At 41.7% G+C, this 18,472-nt stretch overlaps 1 protein-coding gene across 2 annotated transcripts in view; it reads left to right on the plus strand.

Annotated features, from left to right (window-relative positions):
- The first annotated feature begins 792 nt into the window (after window positions 1-792).
- Window positions 793-18,472, plus strand: part of LOC311008281 (talin-2) — an 83,539-nt gene continuing 65,859 nt past the window's right edge. For both annotated transcript variants that reach the window (XM_084001811.1, XM_084001812.1), the window contains exon 1: window positions 793-928. The gene's annotated coding sequence lies outside the window, so the exon portion shown is untranslated. The remainder of the gene's footprint in view (window positions 929-18,472) is intronic.

Consider the following 18,472-nt stretch of genomic DNA (forward strand, 5'->3'; position numbering starts at 1 on the left):
CATTTAGTATTATATGGCTAAAATAATTTTAGCTCTTAGCCTTAAAGTGCCAGTCCACCAATTCCACACATACACACTTAATACAAAGAATATAGCCTGCAGAAACACTTGGTTAATGTCAGCTGTGGCTCTGAAAAACATTCGAGTTTGAAAATAAATAATCCTGATTAAGTTATAGTGACGTCATCAGGGTTATCATCTCAGTTCAACACCTGTATGTTCAAGCAAGTTTTTTTGTGGTCTTTAATCTCCCTCCATCATTTTGGAAGTACAATAGCCTACTAAATTGCTGGAGTAGGCCTATCCCTTTAGATGCTCTTGAATAACTGGATCCAGGTTTGATTGAAAAAGGAGAAGCATATCAAGTTGGCTGGTTCGAGGTCACCGGTCCACCACCCACAGCCAGTAACAGCAAAACAAACAATGAGCAGGCCTGTATTTGAGCAGGTGGTGATGGTTGGATGCCTTTCACAGGGAATTCCTTCCTTCTTCCTCTTGACTTGAAACCAACGCTTTGTTGGCATTTATTTCCTTGGCGCAACATGGAAGTCTGGTGCCAAACAATAATTAACTAACTACAGAGAAAAAAACATCTAAAAGTGATGTGATCGATCCCTTTATATATTTTTGTATATAAAGATCAATGTACCCCAATGTGTGGTCTACGTGGACAACGGTGTCGTATGGATGGACTACAAAGCATTCGTCCATTAATAATGACGCATTTCCTCTTTGCCCCACCGTAGGATGACCCCCCCCCCCCTCCCCATTTACACACACACGGTGCCGCTGCTCACACACTGTCCAGCCACTTGGAAATTTCCCTTAACGCGGAGGAGATTTTGACTGCCGAGAAAGCGGGTCTGTCGGCTAATGTGCATCTTCTCAGGACGGACTTGCTTGAAATGCCAAAGTAGAGGATCCCGAGGTAGGTTTGCAAGCCCCTAATCGCTTTACGCCGCTGTCCATCTCCCCCCCAGCAGCACACGCAGAGATCTGTGTGACCTTCCCTCCGACCAACGCTTAAGAATTTGAAAAAATAGACCCGCACGCCGTGTGTGAGCGAGCCCAGCGTTGGTTCCAGCCCGCCGGATGGGAGCCTCTGTGGTGACCGCTTTTACATTTCGTTTTCTCCAGCTTTTTTAATGCATCGCTTCCAATAGCATTAGTTGCGTTTCAGTGGCCACGATGGTGATTTGAATCAACGAAACTTGTGGAGCCTTTAATTTCAACTCCGGTGGCATCGGTTTTGTTATTTTGCGACTTTATAGACCACGGGGCTGCTGCTGCTGCTGCTGCTGCTGCAAGGGAGCTGGCTGGGTGGGTGGGTAGGGGGAGTCACCCCGGTGAGGATTTCTCTCGGCCACGCCGTTGTTTCTGGAGCCACGGGGGATTCAGCGTGTGGACAACAGAAGGTCGGCTGTGCAGAGGTACGGAGAGTTCACGGAGGGGTTGGTAACGTTGCACCGGCCACGGAGGGGGAAAAACCCCAGCCTCCGCCATGTTAAGTTACCCATCTAATTCAAACTGCCACCGGTGCTACAGGCGATTGTTTCCAACTTTTTTGGTTATACTACATATTACATGTCGAGAATGCCGTGTGTGGCGCGCGCGTTAAAGGGCGGCCACCTGTGTAAAGCGCGTGGCTGTTAAAGAACCAGACCGCGTGAAAAGGAAAATCCACTGTTATGTATCCTCACCACACCGTCACACACATACGGTGTGGGGGGGTGGGGGGCTGGGACGTTGTTTCCAGCATGCATGTGGCAGCAGACACGGTCAAGGTGACGATGTGAGCAGAGCAGCATGAATGGTTATGGTATCTTCTATGCAGCAGCTATGCTTCCAGGTTATATCGCATGTATTGTTGTGGGGATGGCCGCCTGTGTCGGCTCCGCTGCCACACCCCTTCATAGAAAGACAAGGCTATCACAGCATGCCATGGCTGTGATCCTACACATCTCATGCTTCATTTTATAATAGTACAGCAGGAAACATCATATGGACCCACGTGTGCGAGTGATCACTTGTTGGGAATGTGAGCTGGCTAGGTGAAGGGTCAAATGAGACGGGGAACACCAGTGATGAAGCAAAGAGAGAATTATATTTGATGTGCAAGTGCAAGTGAGTTTCTCTGGCAGTTCAATGGGCAAAAGTAAATCGTTCCCTCACGCACACACAACCTCGATTCCCCACAGTCCCTCTGGCTGCATGGACCTTGGCAGAAAAAGACACATGACCTTATAGGTGTGTGTGTGGGGGTGGGGGGGCTGTGTGTGTGTAATGCCTCAGGAACGAGTGCTCTCCTCTGACTGGCTTGTTACACATCTTCTAGCTATGTCGAACACCAGTCTGTGTTCAGATCCGTGCGGGTGTTAGGACATCTCTTAATAATAAGTTCATAATGATGCAAGGAATTTTTTTGTCCTTTTCAAAATGGCAGCTGTCGTCTAATGAGCCAGGCCTCTGTTCTTCTGCGCTCATCAGCTAAGCTTCTGTTTCATCTCTGTGAAAATGTCATTTTCTCAAAGCTCATAGTTAACTGTTACCATCAGCTGCTGCTGCTGGTTAGTATGCAGCTCTGCCACCAGCGACAGCACTGATCATTTATTAAACTGACCAAACTATCTCCCGACATAGACACAGCAATCAAAAGCTTTTTCATTAGATTAGCGGCTGCGCTGACCTTTTTGGAGAATGTGTTTATGCATCCATTATGCTAATGGAAGCTTGAAACACGGTCTTTTTAAAGCAGTGATCAACAATTACACTCCTTACTGAGTAGCTGTTCAGTTATTTAGTGCTGAAATTAGTGGCAGGAAAGGAGGAACAGTGTGAATAATCTTCAGGGAATTATGTCTGAGTTTGCAAACGGCTAAAATCAAGTTTGCGTCAATGGAACAGCTTAATTTGGATCTGTGAATGACTGTTCCAGCATATCCTACAACCTGTAGTCCCGTTTCCATGGAAACATCCAATATGAAGACACTAAAGCAAACAATTTACTGATTTCCGAAGTCCTGCAGCTGGTATAGCCTTGGGGGACTAACCTTCGATGGCCATGTGCTTCTGGCTTATTAAGACCTTCAAAGGCAATCTCATCTGGCAGAGGAGGGGTTACTCATCAGCAGCACATGGCTAATTTATTGATCCATCCCTTGTTCTGCATGAAAACAGGCCTTTGCTGTCACCAGTGACCACAGAGAGGAAGTAATAAGTAACCCGTAATGGCACTTTAATCTTAAAAGGGAGCCAACCGCTCCTCAGTCACTCAGAGTTGTGGGGTGCACTCAGCAAGCACATTTTATATTAATGACATCATTTGTACAATAAACTGTAATGTCTTGTGCAAGAGAAACACAACAATATAAAGGTTGTGAGGTCAAGGTTGTTGTTTATTTCCTGCATGTGGAAGGAAGCTGGAGTGGAGGGGATAGAATCGGAGCCGTGCAGATAAAAATTACAGTCAAATTACTGATCTGTTGACTATCGGCATCCCTTTACACTCATTCCTCAGTTGTTCTGAAATAAACACTATGCAATAATTTGGTGAAACATAAGTTAGTACATCTCCTTGTTGGTCACCTGGAATTCATTCATTGATTTTTTAATTTATTACATGTTTTTTGGATCTCAGAGCTTGAAACTCAGACACCAAGATTTTGGAAGTGACTACCAGGTTTGTAACTAGACAACAAGACATCAGCTGCCAAATGGGTGACCAAAAGCATGAGGGCAAATGTGATCATCATAGTTTATGACTGATAATGGTTGTATGGCCTAATTTGCATCATTCATATTTAAACGCATGATGTGTAATAGCTTTGGGATTCTGGCAGCTGATGAGATGCTGACCATTATTTCTCCTCCTTAGCTACCCTCTTTTGTGACTCCAACCATGTCAATGATAGAGAATATGCCATGTAGGGTTGATGATATAATTTTGCATGATTTTATAATGTGTTCCCCTATGTTTGGGAATTTTATTTCCCACTATGTGGGATCGGTTCTTCTGTGATGCTGTCCTGTGATGCAGACACACACTTCCCTCACCCTAGGTCATGAAGTAAAATGTATCATTATGATTCTTTAAAACCGTTGCTGTCAATCCCTGGATGCACACATACACCGAGTTATTATTCTTAAGTCTTCCATTAAACTATTTATGTATGGCACATTTGTAGTTTGCAATAGTCAGTTAATATTTCCATTCTATAAATAGCGTTCTATAGGCCTGTAGTTTCCATTGTTGGTGTCAGAGTCCGCCTTTCATTCCCAGCTTGAATTTGTCCTACACACACCTACACTGTGAGTTTGTTTGGTTGCACTGTAAACGGATAAACTGGCTGCTCTTCTGTAGCTAAACCACATTTGCTGTAACCACGGTAACCACAGTTGTTGCTAAATCAAGGGCTGAAATCTTAACTTTCTTACCACAGTTCAGTGGCAGTATTTCTGACGGATCGCAGTTTGCGTAATTGCGTAATGCTTTAGACATTGACGCCAATACATTTTGGGAATGCTGTGTTGAGGTGATGTGCTTAATGCATGGAGTCCGGCAGTGTGAGTGGGAGGGTAAAAAGAAAAAGGTCTGAATGGAGGTGCCTGCTCTAGTTCAAGTTAACAATATCATAGAATTTTACACTTTGTTGTGACCAAGCCAAGGCATTTGTAATGTTAAACATGAGAGGCAAATCACAAGATTCCAAGCAGGGCCTCCTGTGAGAAAGCGGCCCCTGTGTCTGGCCCTTCCAAATGTACAGTGCTTATTTAGCTTCAGACAGAAAATGCCTTGAATCCCTTTCCGTGTTGCTTTGTCCAAGCACCAAACTTGAAAATGAGAAGAGTTAACAAGGCGGCTGGTTGACAAAACATTTCAAAGTTGTTGAGTTTGGAGCCAGATTCTATTAAAGTAAAGGTAAAATATGTATTGTAGCATTATCACAAATGAAATGACTATCAACTAAGATTGATGCACCCCCCCCCCCCAACTAAATTCTGGTAAGCTGTCATCCCACTCAGTCCACCAGCCAATGTATATTACATCACAAATGCAAGCCAGTAAAGTGGTTGCCTGCCAGTAACATGAAGAACTATCTGCCTTTGCTAATTGATTGGTTTAAATACACTGTGACTCAAGGATAGGAAATGTTGGCGGTGTTTCTTTTTTGGTCCATAATTAAACATGGAATGCGTTTGGAGAGGAGCAGTCTGTCTGAGCAACCGGTGCCCTGCAGCAGTCTGCATATGTGGTTCTGTGTGTGCTGTGATGCAAGTCATGCAGTGGACCCCCAGTCTAGTTTAAAAATACGAACATTTTGAGCAGTCTAGAGCAGCAGGAACCAGTATGGTTGTCATAGTGATGGGGGATGAAAACTCATGCTGCCTACTACTCAATAGGCGTTTTGAATGGATTTTCCATTTGGGCTGTTACCTCAGTAGAAGAGCATGACCATTTTCATGATGGTTTAAGATTGGCGGACGGTTCTGTACATAGTTTTAAAGGATTATGTCGCTTGTATGAAAACAAAGTAAACTGTCATTTGGTCACTTAGGAGCTGATCATTCACCATTTTGCCACATTTACTTGGTGACAAGTAGGGGTGTGAATCTTTGGCTTCACAGCAATTCGATTAGCGATACAATAGTAGTAAATTCGATTCAAGGACAATTATTATTTTTTTTAACGATTTGATTCGATTCTGTCAACCACGATTCGATTCAGTAACTTGTAACCAAAATTCTATATCCATGAAATAAACATGCAATAATGCGAGTGAGACTGTCTGTATTCTTCTGAAAGGTGAAAAATAAACAGACCACAGAATTACTTATTTAACATATTTATTCTATAAAAAAGTAGTCCTGCATAATATTTTATGCTGAATACAAAAATGTAATGCTCAGTTATTAACATTTTTCAATAGACTACATGCTGGCAGGGGAGAGAGTGTCTTAAACGTATTAAAACAATCATAAGTAAGAATCACGATTCATACGATTAAACGCATATATATTGATTATTGGTGAAGCCAAAATGATTCATTCTATTTATTTATTTTAGCAGATCGATTTAGTTGAATCGATAGGACTGGCAATCGATTCATCGATTAATCCAAGGTCCATGTGGTGAAATGAGGTGAACTGCAGGATAAGTTTGGAACTTTTGAAATGAATACCAGCTATTTCTGATTTTAAGTGCCTTATTAGTTTCCTGGAATGGCTCGTCATGGGATTTGTCATAGCTGGATCTGTGTTGACTTTTATTAATATCCCTTTCTGTACCATTATGCTAATATTGCTCTAGTATGCTGAAATACTCTCTGTGATGTGGGTTGTGTTAGATTTGTAAATTATGGGACCTGTGGGACCACTGTAAAATGTGGCTTTGGTTAGTTGCTATCTGAGCTCATTGTTTGCATAATTCCAGTGAAATCAGGCAGGACAGGAAGTGAAAGCAACATCAACTGCTTGTTGGGTTAAATCCAGGTTCACTTTAAACCTTCAGTTTGTAATTTCAGGAGATTTGGCCAAAGCTTACCGTCAACTCGAGCTCCAGCTGAAAGTGGATCTGCTCTGAAATGTGTTTCAGGTTGCAGCTGAGGTCTTCAGCTATTACTGGAGTGCATCTTTGGCAGAGATCCCTGCTGCCATGGTTGCCACCTCGAGGCTCATGCCTCTTAGTCATCAGGGCAGAAATGTAACCTAATCAGGTGTCTGCTGCTCCTAGTACATAAGCCCATCGCACTGTGAACAGAGTGTCAGTTTTGTACCAAACGTGTGGTCAAGCACCCTTGTAGACCATATGATATTACTATATGGATTCCTGATTTATGCTTATATTGCATTGGGCAGTAAAGTAAATTTTCCTTCTAGTAACCATGAAATGCCTAAAGGTTATTAATGCGTCTTGGAAGTGAGCAACGTGGGCAACACTCTCTCAACAACAAGTGCTCCTGAGCAAAGTGCTTTCTTTTGGATTCCCTCAGTGGACGACGTGATGCCAAATGCTACTTGTTGTGGTTATTTCTGGTATCTTAGTGTTCATGCATGCATCGCTCCAAGAACTGCATGATGAAGTGATGAATGAATATAGCTGTGATGATGTTGATGATGCAAATGAAAACCCTGTCCTTATATTTTAAAGATAAAAGTTTCCTCAGCTGTTTTGAAGATCCCTCAGTGGTTGGCTGAAGTGGTATCTAATTACCAACGTCAGGAACAAATGGTGTTCTCATTACTCAACATGTTTTGCTTTTTGTTGACAAATTTCAACATTTGTATCACTCATCAAATTATTTTTGTCCCTGTGACGCCATGGTTTGTGAAAATAAGCCCGTGTTGGAAATCCCCCAGGAAGTGACTGCGGAGCTTTGTTGAGCAGGGGTGAGTGAACATTCTGGGAGTCCTGAAAATGTATCCCACCCCGTCGCTCCTCCTCGGCCCTCCTGCAGCATGGGGCATCTATTCTTGGGTTTTCTCATAAGGATACATTCTTGCTGCAAATGTTTGGAAGCTGTTGCAATGGGGACTGTATATAGTCATCCTGCTGGCAGAGGGGCTGAAATGGTCCCGGTGTTGCAGTATAGAAATGGGGGAAAATATTCTGGATGTGTCCCTATGATGAGCAGATTGGTGTAATCGAGGGTATTTGGCACAATGGATGAAATTGGGCTTCAATCACTTACCAAAAATGTATTTGTATTTATGGCATCATCTTTTGTGTGTTTTTTTTCCCACCTTTTCTTTGGAAGTGCACAAGTAAGCCGGGGATGGAACTATCCTGTATTTCGCCTTTTGAAAGTAGAAAGCTCATTTCGATTGATTTTCAATTTTGAATCTAAATTGTGACACCCCTAGAGCATTGTGTTGTAGACGTCGGTGTGCCCCCTACCTAAACCTGACCCAACCACTATCCCCGACCCTAACCACTGAGGGGTCACTATCATTTTATCAAGAGGAACAGAGAGAAAGATAAAGCATGAGAAGAATAAGCCCCAAATATATTTTGGGAAATACAAAAATACTCACTTAACCAAATAATTTGCTACATCATGTAAAACTGTCTTGGTGGTGCTTTAGAGGAAACTAAAATGGAGGAAGTTATGGTAGCTTATTAGCTGCATTGTACAATTCAGTCCATCAGAATAAAAACTGTTCCACAAGAGAACAATGGTTCACAGGCAGAAATGAGACAGGAGTGATGGTACAAATGCTAATGAGACAGCTTTATAATCCTTAAATAACTTTCTGACAGAATGGTGTTCAGTGGTTAACAAAATACCAGTGGGTTGAGAGAAAACATAGAGACGAGCTATTGTGAATATATAGATTTTCCTGTTGTTGGTCATTTTGATGGACAGGGTTATGAAAATGCCATCATAATCTATTATTACCTGTAATTTATAACAAAAGAAAAAAGCACTCCGCATATTTAAATCCAATACACTTTTTTGTCTCCTCCCGATCTGCTAGCCGTCCATTCTTCCAGTGTTCACAGCCTTGGCACTGTAAATGTGAAACAAGCTCAGTGGATCGGACAGAGCCAATAGCGTTGTAGTACTGAATGTCACTTATTTACATTCAAATCTTCTTTTGAGGTTTTTAAATGAAGCTTCCTATGTCTGTTGATACACCTGCGAGCCTCCGTGTGCTGCAGAGTGGGAGAGCAAACAGTATTTGACCGCAGTGAAAATGTTGTTTTGAAAAAGTTGAAACGCCAACAAATATGGATTGAAGCTGGATATTTCATTAAAACATGTTGTGAGTTTTGAATTATTTTTGTTTAGTACTACAATGGATCTTTATATGCAAAATTTTATAAATTCAGAATTTTGGCTGATAATTAAAATTGAGTAGCTGACGATTCAGCTGTGTTTGCTTTAAGCACATGCAGATCTGACATGGCGGATCATGCTTGCATTTTTGGAAGCCATGCTTTTTTTTTTGGTTTTATTTATAGAGATCAGCATCGAGTTCTCCCTATTTTTTCATACAACGTATCTGGGGTGCAAAGTGCGTGTTGACAACTGTGGCACCATCATACTGCATGTGAAAAGGTTTAAACACACTTGCCTGCAGGATGGGCCTCTCCTGTGCTACTGACATGATCATAGTCTGTTTTGTTTTTTTGACACACTACAGTGTCTTAGATAGTTTTGTGCTGGATGCGTCTCACTTTGCAGCCCTCTCAGACACATCCAACCTGCATGGCACCAGAAATAGCACTTAAAGTGGCTCTTAATGCATCAACTGTTACACAATCACACCGTCGGTGCTCCTTGCCCTTGGCCGAAATCCCTCTGCCTGGAACAGACTTGCTCGCACTCCCCACCTCCCTGCGAGGCCTCTGATGTTGCTTGTGGAGGTTGTAGCATTTGAATAGAGCTATATAAGGGAAACCATACTTTGTTTATTAGTTAAGGGAGAGGACACGGGAGTGCTGCCAGGCCTCCCGGAGCAGAAAGGAGGACAGAAAGAAGAAGACGAAACACCACTCAAACATGGTGTACTCGAGCTGTAAACATTGCCCCTTTTTTATTTAAAAAAAAAAATGCACCGCTATGAATGTGGCAGATGGCTTACATTACACGTAGAAGGCTCAGTGTTAATCAGTTGTCTGAGAATAGCCTTTTTATATCTGTGCCGTGCCGTGCCATGGGCAAGGTGTGCTAATGCAGCTAGCCACAACGATGCACCAGTTACATTAGCTGCCCCTCAGTGACATCGGTGGACTTTGTCAGGAGAGTTGTGAGTAATTGTTGGAGAGAGGCCAAACCACCTGCCGCTCGCTCGACTTGCATTAAAGTAATAGTAGTCATGTATTGGGAGGCTCTCGGTTGGAGGTGCAGTGTAATTAAGTTAATGAGACCTACAAACAAGTGTTTGGATGTCATTTCTTATGCCGTGCTTCACATGTGAAAGTAAGCGGACGGGACTTTAAAGCCACTCAGTTTAGAATGTTGCTGGTGTGCATCATTGCGGGTTGGTTCTCCAAGGTGCCAGCCATCAGGCGGCCGTTTTTCGAGGGGTTACCTGCCTGTTGTTTTTTATAAGCCATTTATGAACAGCGTTAAATGTTAAGTGCTGTGTCACCAGAGAAATGTCTGCAATGGATTTGATGTGAAGGTGGTGGAGGAGGACATTTTTTATTTTTTTATCACAGGGCTAAATCTCTCTGAGGTCTCTCTCCTTTTTAAAAACTTAAATGAGATGATCTGTCTGTGGAAAGCACATTATATGAAATCATTGATAAAAGCTTAGGTTTATTGTAGTTTTGTAATCGTTTGGATTTGTGGGGACGCAAATAGTTGAGGTGGTGCTAAATCATAAGTTGCAATGATTAAGTTAACGCGCATGGTTTCACTGTGTATTATATTGGTCATTGAATGCACTCTGCATTTATTGCATGCTGAACCTTGTTGGTGTTTTTTCTTTGTGACGTGTTGGATTGATGCTTCATACATAAGTACAATATGCTTATTTTCCGCTGTCTGTAAACAGTTGCATAATAAGTTCTGTCTGTTAGAATTTAAATGAGATAATCCAATATCAGTCTCTTCTGTGCCGCCAATTAAAAATAAGATTGTTTATAGTAATCTTCCAAGTTTATAAATGTGGTTCGCACACAGTTTCATATTGACGTGTCTATGAGGTGCTTGTTCTCCATCTGGCAAATGAGACAAATGCTGCATTGTCAGATTCCTCTCTTCAGAAGGATTTGGGCGTTTTTTTTGTCTTTTGGACCGAGGGTAGAATGCCAGCATTGTCCTCTGTCGGGTTACTTATCTCCCCGCACCCGCTCAGGGAAATGACGTGGGAGGGCATCGCCAACTGCCACTTCACCTCCTCCGACAACGTGATTGAATGAAGTCTCTACTTTTTGAGTTCACTGTTTGTTAATTGTATTGTTCAAATCCGCCATCCTTTCAATCTGTCAGAAGACCATCTCTGTTTGTAGGCAAGCACCAGGTGGAGAATCTATTGCTGGCCGCTCTTCAGGGAATGATCACGCAGAGACTCGGTGCTGATTTTTGAATTGGCAACATGCGTCGGTAGGATGGTGTATTTAAATGCCATTTACAAGTGGCAGATGGGACATTTTTGTGTTTGATCTGTTTTCCCTGATGTCGAGTGCAGCTTGTTTCCTGATTGGAGTTCTGTTAACTATGCTGCCAAGGCGTTCACTTTCACGCAGCTGTGGGGAACAGGTGAACGCTCCTGAGCAACCTGGCATCCCCGCGTGCTCCGAGCTGCCACACATTCCACAAGTTCCCTCGCTGCGGCCAAGCTGTTTTAAAGCAGGCTACGCTCCGAAGAAGTGTTTTTTTCTGTTTTTCTGGCAGCAACTGAAGAGTAGGCACTTGGTATGTTACGTTAACAGATTGATATTAAATCTGAGAGTTGGGTGATACACCCCCATATCTGTCCATTAAATGCCGCTATGATAAATATTTCTATGTTCATTAGCTCACATTACTAGTTGAATGTGAAAGGGGTTGCTCAAAGGAATGAACCCCACAGCTTTATTGGGTGTTTCATTGTTTGGGTATATTTAACAAAATACATGCCCAGCACTTTTTTGTTGTTTGTTCTCCCATTATAATTACAATTCTTCAGAGTTGATGTTCATCATCTTCCTCATAGTAATCCCAGCATGCATTGAATTCATATTGCTGGCCTCCTGTCCCTGCCTTTGGTGCGGTTGTGGTATTCCTGCTGAAAGATAAGCCGTCCTGGAATCAGCCCCAGTCTGCTGACCTAGCAGGAAACGGTAGCAGCCGTCCCCACACCTCCCCCCCCCCCCCCCCCCCCCCCCCATCTCCGCCTCCCCAAACCTCAGCTCAATCCACCAGGCACACCATATTTTATCTGACTCCCTTTTTCTGCCACCCAAATCCCCCACGCCCCCCACCCCCACGTCTTAGTTTCTCTCACCCCTATCTCTCTTTCACCACCTCGCGAGTTCTCTCCTCAACCCTGCGGCTAGCAAGCATGTCAACACCTCAGCTGCAACGCAGTCACAGGGATGAAATGATACAGGTTGCCTTGCTGTGGGCTGTAAATCAGCACACACACATCTGGTAAATGGATGATGGGAGGTATATTGATGGACAGGAATTTTTTTTGTTCGTCTGGGTATCTCAAAAATGGTCTCCTCCTGCATGATTTGTGATGACTGGAAAAAGGTCACCTGACCATCATTTAGCTAGTTTAGCGCCAAGGCCCACAAGGACACATCATTGGAAACAATTGGCCTGGGAATGTTAATGTGCATTGTTAATGGCTTACTACAATGCCATGGGAGGAAAATCAACCAAAAGTGCTATATTCATTTGAATTCAATCTGTTTTGTGCCATGTGTTTCTCTTAATAACACTCTGATACATTAAGATTATTACAGTTAGAAATTTTCCTGTAAAAAAACAGTAAAGAACTGGCAGCTGGGTTGCCATTATGTTACTGTAAAATTAACATATTTTTGCTGTCACTGAAAGTTACAGCTTTAAACTGTAAATAAAAAACAGTGTGAACTGTAAAAAAAACAGTAATGAACTGGCAGCTGGGTTGCCATTATGTTTCTGTAAAATCTACATATTTTTACTGTTACTCAATTTACAGTTTTGTCTTGTAAATGAAAAACACAGTGTAAACTGATATTTAAAATTACTTTCACTGTGTTTTACAATTAAATTACTATTTAGTTTGTATTATTTATACATTTCAATAATCTATTAAAAAAATATGATTGCACACAGTTAAAGGCACTTTTGTTAAGAAAAACATGTTACATGTGACTGACTTTAGGTTTCACTAAATCTCTGTTTGAACCTGGCCACAAGCACGGAAGGCAAACCATAATAAATTAACGTACTGATATTTCAATCCTGTGATTAAAATGTAAGAGAAAAAGCAGCTTCTTATTGCACTTTACTTTTATTTGAATGTAAAGATTACATGTAAAAACTTCACATGCTGAACAAATTGCATGTTAAAAACAGTATTACATGTTAAAATGACATGTTAAAAACAGTGTTACGAACATTTATATATTAACAGTATTACAAACATATACAGTACTGTTAGTGTGGAAGTCCAAGAACATCGGCAGGAGAGTTACGGCTCACTTGAAGACACCAGGTTTCTCAATCCAGCCTGCAAGTAGCCGTGTGTGTGTGTGTGTTTGCCTGTGTGTGTGTGTGTGTGTGAGAGAGAGAGAGAGAGAGGGGGGGGGAGAGAGAGAGAGAGAGAGAGAGAGATCAGCTCTAAAATAACTTATATTCGCAACAACTTACACTTATATTGCATACAAAATTAACATTTCTGCCCCTCATTCCCCCCATCCTGATAAAAAAAATGTCCCAAGCCATGAACTAACACCTCAGCAAACCATAACATTCCAACCTTAAACATCCTCCAGGTACCTTTTAATAGAAAATGTTGTTGCTTGCATATGATGGTCCTCTCAATGTCAGCTGTAGTGGCAGATCCCTAGGACATAGAAAGTGAATTACAAACTGTGTTGTTATAAGATGAGTCATTGTATGACATAGTATATGTATATATAAAAAGAAAACGTACATCTGCAAGTAGGATCAGATCTGTAATGTTCTCGGAAAACTGAGCCATCAGAAGCTGGAGGACACAATATGACAGCTCAACATCTTCACAGAGAGAGAGAACTTCCTCATTACAAATTACCAGAGGTCCCCAGGTAATACTTATCTCGTGCGAATAGAGTAAATTACATAGACGGTAAAATGTTTACACAAACTATCATAAAGTTTCATTAATTCACTGACAAAATCAAAATCAAACAATAATATAATATGTAATATAAAACAATCAAATAAAGTTGGTACTCACCAAATAATTAGTAAGATGGAGATGGATCAGGAATAGCAGGTAACTAGCTTCACATGTGCAGCTCAGGCAATGCTCTTCCCAGAATGCCAAAAATAATGCATGATACTGTTATCTAATACACTTTAACGGTAAAGTGTTGTATAATAGGAATACATTAGAGTTCCGTTAAAAAACAGTAAATGAGCTGTAATTTCACACATTTTCTGTAATATTAACAGTAAATCACTGTTTATTAAAAAACACCTTCAACACACTGTTGACATTCCGCCGTAAATTTACAGAAATTATTTACAGTGTAGATTTATCAGATAATGAAATTAGGCATCTGTGAAAAGGTGTTTTGACCCAGATAATTCACTATGAAATTAAGCCTATTAACCAGTTTTAAGTTATTAAAAAATGTAACACCAAGAACTGATTTCCACAGTTAGCAAGTGTTACATGATTCATGTGAGAGCACCAAACTGGATTTGAACTATACGAGAACCTGTTGAACATGAATTTGACATCTATTACGGTTGCACAAATCCAGTGTTTCGATTTGAACCAACCATTTAGCAAGCAGTCTTTCCTCATTAGACACTACGATGGGGCTTCCACTCTTTGGCTCCTCCAATGAGGATCTGGTGTTTGTTTTGTTTGCACTGTTTCTTTGGATTCAAAGTGAAGTCATTTACCATTTACATTAGCTGCAACCACGGCATATTTTAATTCATTCCAAGCTCATACTCTTTTATAGGATGGGATCTAAAAAGAAGGTGTGTGTGTCGACATTCTCGAGGCCTGTGTGCCTGCCGTTGCCATCTGACTCCCCAAACAATGCAGAGTATTTAATTTGTGTGAGGTGAATGGGGAGCGGCTCCTGCCTGCTCCTAACAATAGAATTGACAAGCAAGGGGGCTAGGCTTTCACTTTGCAGACAGCATGGAAAAAACAAGCTTGGAGTCGCTGGTTTGTTCATCCACAATAGGCAGCCGCAGCCCTCTAAGGCAGTTTACCTCCCGTGTCATGTTTTTTCTTCTCTGGTGTCCCTGAGCCTCTGCCCCAGCGACCAGCCGGCTTTTTTAATTGGTTCTCCTGCCTGCCGGTTGGCTTACCTGCCTCGAATTGCTATCACATCAACTTGCCCTGGAATTGCAGTGGACTTGTTCAAAAGGGGGCTAGAAAAGTGTCACACTTAGAAAGGCACTCATCCGTTTAAAAAAAAAAAAAAACCTTGACTGCAAATGCTGCTAATGAAAAAGATAAGGAAGGGTAGAGCAGCGCTTATCCTAATTAAAATGTATGTCAATCCATATAGCTGTTGACTAAATTGGGTTTTGCAGTCCAAAGCGGCCGCAGCTACAGTAGCAGACAGTTTAAAACGTCTGCTCGCAGCTGTCCACCCAATGAGCGGATTAGAGGACTCCCATATCTCTGCGTGATGAGATGCAAAAGAAGATTAGGTCGGTAGCTCATGAAGAGGGGCCGGACTGGCCTAATCTGCAGGACCGCCGGAGTAAGACTGGGCTTTGATGATTTATTGTATCTTGTAAATTATGTACTCGCCACTGTGGCTGCATACACACTTTCTTTACGGATCGTTTGTTAGGATGACTTTTAGAGCGAGGATGTGAACAGTACATATGTGGCATCCAGCATTAAAGACAACCCATTGTGTAGTAAAATGTGGAGAAATCACACCATAGTTCTCTCTATTCAAGTCGGTTACTTATAATACTTCTCTAAATACTGCAGCATTGTAAGTGGTGATGCCATTTTTGGTCATGCAGTACTTTTGTGTGACAGCATTAGTAGCACATATGGTAGTTCTACTGCGATTTTGATTTCACAGCCATTTGGAGATCTCAGTTCACACAAAGTGACCAAGAGGTGAAACCAGAGCGCCTCATCTACAGTGGAGCGTGAAAGTGGGTTTCGTTTCAAGCTGCTCTGCTATGTCATGACTGCTTGGCAATTTTCTAAGATTTTTTTATTTGTCAGACATTTAAGAGTGAATTGACCTGAAACCTGGTTGAGTGTGCAATAGCATATGGTGGTGTTTGGTGTCATTTTTGTTCTGTGTAGCTTTGTAGATGATGGAAGAGTATATATGACCTGCCTTTCAGGGCCAAATATTTTAAGGGAATTTTCCCAGAAATTCTCCTGGGGACGGGTGCTGGTTAAAGATTAACAAGATGGAAATGGGTGATAATGCATAAGTAAAACATTTAGGTTGGAAATGGTGGCCTTAATGGCAAGCAGAATTGTCAACCACCTCAAAATCTTGCTAATGGAACCTGAAAACTGTGCACAGTTTGCATACTACCAATATCGTCTTTCAATGGTTAATAGGTGTTTTTATGAACAGTAAATTCTGTTTCTGTTACAATTGTCAGCCATGGATATGCTTTTGTCATTCTCTGTTGTTGTGGTTGCTGCTGGCTGTACATGGAGCAGACATGAAATAATTTCATTTATGGCTACAGAGGAGAGGAACACTGTAAATGCAATTTCCTTGGACTGTTAGTCCAGAATGTAGGCTTCAGAAAGCTATCATTTGAAATGGTATGGGAGTCTGTTTTAAGGCTATAGCTCGGATAATCCCCTCATTTGCAATTTTTGTGCTGCCTTTTTGCGCTGTCTTGCAGCCTCAGTCTCTGATGCTTCATATACCACTGGATTTTAGCGCTTTGGGATTTATGCCGATGCCAGTCTTTCTTAACATTGTGGTATGACAAATTCCAGCGCTGATGTTCTGCTCTGTCACTTCACTGCACTCTTCCAGCAAAACCCGTTTTTATATGCTTCTCAGAGAGCCAATGAAACTCTCTCACTTCATTTTTTCTCACAATAGTTAACATTGTTGAGTCAAAGGGCAAGAAGACACACACAGTTGCATGCACATGCACAAGGGGCACTCTCACAGGCCTAAAAAAAAAAAACAAGTGTAAACTAAATGTAAACACATTGTTGCCTCTCTTCTCCCACCCCCAACTTGGCTGGATGGGTTAGATTCCATTCATGGAACTGGGAGTCGGCCTGAAGCGGGACGAGGGTCTGTGTAATTGAATTAGTCGCTGTCCCCCCCGACTCCCCCCCTTCTCTGGGAGGGTAGGACTAATCACTGAGAATCTCTGCCCTCCTAGGGTCGAATAGTTGCCTTGTATTGCAAGAGGTGTGTGTGTGTGTGTGTGTATCCCTGCCTATTTTTGTGTGTAAATGTGGCTGCGGGGTGTTTGATTTCCAGAGATTGTCTATACCTAGACAAGATTAAATAGTGTGTCTGGACACAGGGCTCCTGACCCTTAACCTCTGATGGGAGGCTATGCGACAGCTGTGTGTGGTGTGTGGTGTGTGTGTGTGATGAAAAGCAACAGCTGTTCTCCAGATGTATTCAACTCCCCCCCCCCCCCCCCCCGCCCAAAAAAGGGTAAAGGGAACTAATGAAAGAGAATCCAGACCCCGAAGAGGTAAAGAGGCCCAGGAATTGTATTTAGTGTTTTCATTAATTTTTGAGTCATGTTAGGTCTTCATTCATATCGAACCCATGGGAGTGTATATCTTCAGCTTTTCCTTTCGTCTATGTACAAATGTGTACTAATCGGCCAAATATCTTTGCGTTTTGGACTGTTGACATGACAAATGTTGCATATTTGATGTTGAACAGGCTTCAGGAAGTTGTGATTGGCATTTTCTGATATTGATAAATAGATTAATAAAAAAAACAATTGCAGATTCTTCAATTAAGAAAAATGCATTGGTTGCAAGTGGATTTCTTTCTTTGTAGCAACATATATTTTTGATATTTTATTTGGGCCAATTAGGCAGATAGCTGAATGACGGCCATATAGTATCTACAGATAGTCACATACAGTTTACATAGGAACTATTTCTTCTGTAGAAAATAGTTCCAGTTAAAGAAGAAAACTAGCCACTATTCAGCTTTGCAAGTTTTTATTGTTTTGGGCACCTTAAACTAAAACTCATAGCATCTCAATGGTAGAGAAATCTTAAATGTATCAAAACTGCAATAGAGAGAAACAAAACAAAACTACAACAGCAGTTAGGTATTGATTAAATTATTGTTTTTTGTAACAGGAAAAACATCATCAATATTCCATGTTTTCCAGGTCAGTGAATGATTGGTCTTTGATTTTCTCTCGGTTAGAACCCCCTTGTTCTTGATGCGGAACGGGATCCCCATGGTCTGCACTGCTGTTGAAAGTATAATGCTCATACACACACAAACACAGCAGGAGCAGATGGTTTGTGTTTATAAAGATGGAGTTTACAAAGTTTGCTATTGGGAATGGTTCACTGCTAGGCTCTGCTGAAAACTGGTGTCATTAACTTTCTCTCTCTACGACCTTCGTCAAATTCTAGCTGCTAATGGCACGGATTGTTTACATTATCTGCTTCACACAGGTGGTAATATGAATGTTTGCTTACTTATGATAGAACTATTTATAATTAGCTTTTTTCTCTCTCTCCAGGTGTTATGCACATTAATTAGCAGCAGCACATGGGTGCCTCTACTATCTCCACTTTTCGGTGGCTTTCTGAGGCTAATGAGCTGGATGCGATGAGTGCAATTCTAGGCAGTTGGCTCCCAGTGAGAGGGCGG

This window comes from Eutrigla gurnardus (genome assembly GCF_963514095.1).
Source record: "Eutrigla gurnardus genome assembly, chromosome: 1".
In the NCBI taxonomy this organism is placed as follows: Eukaryota; Metazoa; Chordata; class Actinopteri; order Perciformes; family Triglidae; genus Eutrigla; species Eutrigla gurnardus.